This window comes from Elephantulus edwardii, unplaced genomic scaffold (assembly GCF_000299155.1).
Source record: "Elephantulus edwardii isolate Elephantulus edwardi_28Jun2011 unplaced genomic scaffold, EleEdw1.0 scaffold00289, whole genome shotgun sequence".
Lineage (NCBI taxonomy): Eukaryota > Metazoa > Chordata > Mammalia > Macroscelidea > Macroscelididae > Elephantulus > Elephantulus edwardii.
In genome coordinates, this window is record NW_006400039.1 from 57,061 (window position 1) to 64,795 (window position 7,735).

General features: G+C 44.1%; 1 pseudogene; it reads left to right on the forward strand.

Moving 5' to 3' along the window:
- Nucleotides 1-249: 249 nt before the first annotated feature.
- On the forward strand, nt 250-649 carry LOC102849587 (annotated as a pseudogene).
- Nucleotides 650-7,735: the final 7,086 nt, after the last annotated feature.

Here is a 7,735-nt window from a genome sequence, read left to right on the forward strand (position 1 = left end):
TCTCTCTTTCTTTTTCTTCTTCTTCCTCCTCCTCCTCCTCTTCCTTCTCCTCCTCCTTTTTCAGGTCGGTTCTTTTTCAATGTTGTTTTGGTTATTCAGGGTTTCTGGCAATTCCATGTGAATCTTTGAATCTGTTTTTACATTTTTAAGAAGAAGGCCGAGGAAGTTTAAGTACCGCTGTCAAGAGGGCGAAACTGCCACAGATCTCAACCTGGACCGCAGCGCGCTGCCATTACCGGGCCTGCAGCTATGGCTAAGGACATCCTGGGTGAGGCAGGACTGCACTTTGATGAGCTGAACAAGCTGCGGGTGCTGGACCCAGAGGTTACCCAGCAGACCATAGAGCTTAAAGAAGAATGCAAGGACTTTGTGGACAAAATCGGCCAGTTTCAAAAAAATTGTTGGTGGTTTAATTTGGCTTGTTGACCAACTTGCAAAAGAAGCAGAAAATGAGAAGATGAAGGCCATCGGTGCCCGGAACTTGCTCAAATCTATAGCAAAGCAGAGAGGAGCCCAGCAACAGCAACTTCAAGCCCTAATAGCAGAAAAGAAAATGCAGCTAGAAAGGTATCGAGTTGAATATGAAGCCTTGTGTAAAGTAGAAGCAGAACAAAATGAATTTATTGACCAATTTATTTTTCAGAAATGAACTGAAATATTTCATTTTTATATCAAGAGAGCAAAACAAAAAAAAAACCAAATCAACCTTTATCATTCCAGTGACATGGTGTGTAAGGAATAAAGAATGCATCTCTGGAGGTATTAATACAAATATGGGGCAACCTCTTTTCAATAGTGTCAGGGCATATCTGCTGGCAAACTCTGGTGCACTGGCTGCCAACCGCCGTGGAGGCCCAAGTTCTCACCTCTGATCCTCAATCTGAACTGAGCAGTCTGTAAATTTTGGTCCTTTTTTATGTGTGTAAATCCACAAAACTTTGGGAGAAAAAGCAATAAATTGTTTCCAAATGGGAAAAAAAAAGAAGGCCATAGGGGCATTGGGAGGGAGGGTACTGGCTCTGTCAATCACGTTGGAGTGTATCATCATCCTAATATCGCCTCTAGCCCATGAGACTGAGGTATCATTACATTTATTTTTCTTTAATTTCCTTTAATGATGTTGTATAGTTTTTATTGTGCAAGTCTTGTACTTCTTTAACAATGTTTATTCCTAAATATCTTATTCTTTAAGATGGTATTGTAATTGGAATGTTCTCTTGATTTATTTTTGAACCGCATATTAGTAGTGTATTAAAAAAGACTAATTTTGTATTTTTATTTTGCATATGTCAGTTTTGCAGAATTCACTTGTGTTAATAAGTTGCGTGTTTATGGTTGAATTCTTCAGGAATTTACTATATGAGATGACATGTTCTGTGACTCGAGATGGTTTTACCTTTTCCTTTCCAATCCGGATGCTGTCCATTTCTTTTTTGCTCAATTTCTCCAGCTAGAAATTCCAGCACATTGTGAGCAGAGGTGGTGGAAGCACACATTTTTGTCTTGTTTCTTATCTTAGGTGGAAAGGATTCAGATCTCATCATTGAGGATGATGTTAGCTGTGAATTTTCACAAATGCCTTTTACTAAGACCAGCGAGATCTCGATTCTTCACTTGCTCTGCATCTGCTGAAATGATCATGTGCTATTTGTTATATATTTGTTATATGATTTATTAACTGGTTTTCTGATATTAAGTCAGCCTTGCACTTCCGGCATGGATCCCGATTGACCATGCCGTGGATTCCTTTAAATACCTGCAGCATTCGGTTTGCTGGTATTTTGTTGAGAGGTTTTGCATCTATATTCATAAGGCATATTGATCTGTGGTTTCCCTTTCTTGCACTGCCTTTGTCTGGCTTTGTTTTGTGCATGCTGGTCTCACAGGATAAGTTGGGAAATGTTTCTTCTGAGAAAGCATTTGAGAAGAATTGGTATTAATTATTTGTTTGGTATAATTAATCCAGGAGAATTTTTTATTACTGATAAGTCTGTTCAGATTTTCTTTTCTTTTTTTAGCTAGCTTTTGAAGTTTGTGTATTTCTAGGAATTTATCCATTTATCCGGCATTTTAATTTGGTGAACAATTAATAATTTTTTTTAGAAAAACCAAAGTCATTGCTACTGAGTTAATTCCAACTCATTGTACCCTATAGAGCAGAGTAGAATTGGCTCGTGGGCTCCCAAGGCTATAACCTTTCAACATCTCTTCACTGTCAGACTGTCCTACTGTGGTGGCTTGTGTGTCGTGTTGCAGAAAGCTACAATGCTATTATTTCAAATACCAGCAGGTTGACTCAGGTTAACAGGGCTCGGCAGAGCTTCTAGATTAAGAGAGGCTAGGAAAAAGGCAGGGATGAGAAAACTAGTCAGTGGGAACCTTACGAATAAGGGTGGACTATGTCATCCCAGACGATGAACCAGCAGGTTGGAAGACATTTAGAATCCAGCAGGGGAAGAGATGCCCCCTCAGAGGAGGGTCACCTTCAATGGTGTGGGCAGAGGAAAATGTTAGGGACCTTTCTTTGCTGATTTCTCATGATCCTGATTAAGAAAAAATGGCTGCAAACCTTAAGAACCAAAGCAGAACGCACAAAGCCTGCATAGAGGAATATTTGAAATAATAAAAAATATAGTGGAGCACATTACTACCCCAGGACGTAGTTAGCTGAAATGCATTGGTATTGGGCGCTCGAGCCTTGTCTTTGAGGGCAGAGAAGCAAAGGGAATCCAATAAATGAGGCGTGTGTGGACTTAACAGAGCTCAGTGAGGAGTGGAAGAGTTTCAAGGTGTGCCTCTAGAAGACAAAGTCAAGCGTATCATGAGATGTGCAAAGGTGTTAGAAAACACAGAAGGAAGAACATCCCAGTATTGTCAGGCTGAAAAGGTGGAAGAACGAGTGAAGTTGAGGTATTGGAGGATTCTGTGGGCTGTGATGATGGAAGATCTGCTACCAGCATCTCAAATACCTTTAAGAACCCATGACATGCAGGTTTCAGCTTAGCTTTCAACTTAGACAGACTGGACACAGGATGGGCCATCCACTTCTTAAATAATGGCCTAGGGACCACTGAAAACCCTGTGGACAAAAAGTGCAACAATGAATGAATGAAAACCCAAAATCTCTGTAAGTGTTCATTAAAATTAATAACATTTAATAATTTAAAAAAACAACAAAACCCTGTGGATAGCAGCAGAATATTGCCTGACGTGGTACTGGAAGAGGACTAGTGATTAACGACATGGATAAAGTAAAGCTTTTACCCAGTAAAGGGTCTTCATTTGCTGATATGCCACCAATAAAAACGAAGAGAAACAGCTGCAAACATCCATTAATAAATGAAACATGGAATTAATGAAGTAAAATTGGAAGTTGTAAAAAAGAAAATGGATGTATGCTAAAGAACAAGGATGCCACTTTGAAGACTAAGGTGCAGCTGCCCCGAGCCGTGATATTTTCTATTGCTTCATACCCTCGAGGGAACTGGACAGCAAATAAAGAAGACTGAAGAAGAACTGAGTCTACCACGAACTTGCAAAAGAACAAACAAATCTGTCTTGGAAGACGCTCCATCAGAATGCTCCGGAGAAGCAAAGCTGGTAAAGCTTCATCTCACACACTTTGGGGTCAGGGCATTAGAAGGGGCAAGTCCCTGAAAGCAGCCTGCTTAGAAAAACAGAGGGTCAGTAAGAGAGAGGAAGGCCCCAGTGAAATACCCTGACACGTGACTGCAGCAACGGGCTTGACAACAGCGGAGAGAGAGAGGCTAGCTCAGGACTGGACAGAGTTTCATCACGTCTGTGAATCAAAGCTGACTTAACAGCATCTGACAACAACAATGAGCAAAATACAGAATGCAGAAGATGAAGGTCCCAAAAGCTCTGGTGGCTCGGTGGTAAGACACTGTGCTGCAACGCCAAAGGCACGCAGTTTGATGCCACCAGTCACCGTGGGCGGAGGATGGGCGATCTCCTCCTGTGCAGTTAACTGTCCGTGAAGACCCGCAGGAGGGTCGGTTCTGACTCAGCGGTACATAACAACCACAAAAACACAAAACTTCAAAAAGAAGAGGAAGGAAGCAATAGTACTGAAGGAAGAAGCTGAGTCTGCACTGACGGCATTGGTCCCAGGAACTGAAGGGACACCAATGAGATGCTCCAATAAATGATGCAATAAATCTAATAAATGATACAAATGACGCAAAGCTCTCTCCTCTAAACCACAGAGTCCAGAAAACAACTACTTAGCCAGCCAGGACAGAGAGACCAATACTCGCACGGGCTCCCAGAACGGGGAAGGCCCTGAGCCACAGCGACACGTGTGCAGGCGAAGTTCTTCTGAGGATATTTCAAAAACCAGCCACAGCAGTTCATCAACGGGGAATTGCCAGAAACTGAAGACAAATTCAGAAAAGACCATGGAATGAGGGATATCATCGCTGATGTTGGACGGATCTTATCCAAAAGCAGAGACTATCAAAAAGGTATTGGCCCATGTTTTATTAATTATGCAAAGGCATTTGACTGTGTGACTCATAAAATTTTGGATTATATTTTTAAAATGTGCATTCCAGAATCTTAATTGTTCTCATGGGGAATCTTTTCAGAGACTAAGAAGCTGAACAGAACCAGCGAACACTGTGTGATTTAACACTGGGGAAGGCATTCTCCGTGGCTGCATCCTCTCACCATGCTTATTCACTTTGAATGCTGGGCAAATCCTCAGAGAAGCTGGACCATAAGATGAACAATGTGGCCTCAGGAACAGACCAGGGGACATTAATTACTGGTCGTATGCACACGACACGATCTTGTTTGCTGGAAGTGAAGAGGACTTACCGAGTAAGAGCCAAGAGTATCTGTAGCCTTTGGGATAGATTATACTTCAACATAAAGAAACAATCCTCCCAAATGGACCAATAAACAACATCATGACAGATGGAGAAAAGACTCAAGTTGCTAAGGATTTGGTTTTACTTGGATCCACACATAATGCCCATGAAGCAGCTATCAAGAAACAAAATGACAGGGAGCCCTGGTGGCCTAGTGGCAAGACACTGCACTGCAATCCTGAAAGCACGCAGTTCAAATCCATCAGATGCTCCGCTGGAGATGGAGGGGTAATCTCCTCCTGTGCCAGTTGGATCTGATTCGATGGTACACAACAAAATAAATAAAATGACACATTACACTGAGAAAATCTGATGCAAACGGTCTCTTGTAAGTCCTGGGTACCAAGAATGTCTCTCTGAGGCCTGCAGCACACCCAGCCCGTGCCGTGCTGCTGTCATTATGTGCTGATGAGTTGGTACTGACTCATAGTCGACTCTCCAGTGGGTTTTCAGAGGCAGTAAGACACACAGGAGGAGACCGCCCGTCTCAGTGCCCTGGAGCAGCTGGTGGAGGCAAACCGTGTGTCTTTACGTTGGTGGCTGAGCGCTTTACCACTAGGCCACTAGAGTTCCCTGGCCCACACCTCGGGATTTTCAATCACCTCATTTGCTTGTGAAAGCTGAACAAGGAAGAAGGAGGACTGAAGAAGGTTCCGACTATACAGCAATGAGGGAGAGAGAGGACGGAGAAGGAGGAGGAGGAAGAGCAGTGTTGGTGTCGAACACGCCATGGATTGCCAGAACGGACAAGCCTGTCTCGGAAGAAGCCCCGCCAGAACGCTCCTTGGTGTCCCAGGCTTTGCACACGTCACTGGGAGTGCTGGGTCCTTGGAGGACATTGTGGCTCGTGAAGTGGAGAGTCAATGAAAGAAACAGACCCTTGAGTTGGAAGGACACAGTACTACTACAGTGGGCTGACATGGGCACCAGTCCAGGACAGTGCAGCAGCTGATACAACGTCATCCTACCTGATACGGGGTTTCGGACTTCCTAGGAGTGGGGGCCCACTCTGCGTCACCCAGTCTCTACAGCAGCAGGCTGCGGCCTCCTCCTCTGGCAGGTTGACTCGTGGGTTCAGTCAGTCAGCAACTGCGTCTAAGCACAGGACCACCAGGGTTTCCTCAACTCTGTGCAGAGGACAAGAAAGCGAGCGTTTCTTTAATAATAATCTGAAGGGAGAAGAGTCGTTTAGTTGAGAACCATGGGAGGAGCACCCCCTCCCTGAGACCGGAGCCCACAGTCTCTTCGCCTGGAGTAATGCTTTTGACAGAGAGACCAAGTTGAAATCCTGTAACTATCGCAGCTTGCCTCTTCACCCTGAAATCTATAGCCAAACATCATTCGCTGCTGTTAACATAACTGGACTTCCTGACTTTGTACCAAAGATGACAGACATTTCAGTGAAAAGGAAGGAAAATTTTGTCTGTTTTAAGCCTTAAGAGAGCTACTACTAGGTTTGCTTTGTATTACAGATGTTTTTAGAGTTTTATTTTATTATTTTGTGTGTGTGTACCATCAAATCAGACCTGACTGGTACAGGAGTATATTGTCCCTCCTTCTTCAGCAGAGCATCTGGTGGATTCAAACCGTGCACCTCTGGGATTGCAGTGCAGCTTCTTGTCACTAGGCCACCAGAGTTTCCCCAGACAGTCTTATTTTCTACCTCCTTTCAGTCTTTACATGATGTACTGAATTAAAGTGTTTTCTTCAATCAGGAAGGTCAGCATTCAGTGAATGCAGGCTTCACAACACCCGACATGCGCGGCCTAGGCACGTCCAGGAATTCCCCCACAACAATGTTTTTCTTTTCTTTTTTAACAACCTTTAACCCTGCAGAGAGCTTTCAAGCTGACTGATCCAAGCCAGGGTATTTTCAATTGCATCTTCACATCGGAAAGTTGGACAATGAATGACAGAAGAGTCAATGTCGTTAGATGGTGGTGTCGGGGAAGAGTACTGGATTCTCTCCAACTAACAAATGACTAACTCAGGGACTGACAGGAAAGCAAACAAGCCTGTCTTGGACGAAGTGCTCCTCAGAGGTAAGGATGGGGCAGCCCCATGTCATACACCTTGGGCACAGGGTCAGGAGGGAGCTGTCCTTGGGAAAGGACATCCTGGTGGGACACAGAGGGTCCGAGAAAGACAGGAAGCCGTTCAGGACGATGGAGTGACATAGTGGCTGCATTGAGCGTGTTAGAGCTGGTGAAGACAGGGCAGGGCTCGGGCCTATGTTCCCAGGGTCACTATGAGTCGCAGTGGACTGTTACCCGACAACAGCAGCAACACTAGTATTCTCCGCTCCAGTTTGTAGTACTCTTCCTTCTGCTAGTGTGAGTTTTAGTTTGCTTTTCTTTTTACAGTTTCTTAAGATATTAAAAAAAAAAACACACACAAACCCAACTCGGTCTCATTGAGCTGGTCCCGCTCCCAGCAGGCCTGCAGGACAGCGCTTCCGGAGGGGTTTCCAAGACTCTCGTCTTCATGGGAGCAGATGCCCCATTGTTGTCCCTCCTTTTGCTGTAGAAGTGCAATGGCTGACCTCTGCTGAGCAGTCGAGAGCATGAACCACTGCACCACCAGAGCTCCTTTCAGGTGTGAGCTTAGATTACTGGTGCAAACTCTTTCTTCTTTTCTAATGGAAGCATTTATAGCTACACATTTCCCATTGAGTATTGCCTTCACTGTATCACCTAAAAGTTTTGCAAAGTTCTACTTTCTTCTCAAAATATTTTTCAGTGTCTCTTGTGATTTCTTCTTTGACCCATTGTTGTTGTTGTTGTTATGTGCCGTCGAGTCGCTTGCGACTCATAGCGACCCTATGTACAACAGCCCTAAACTCC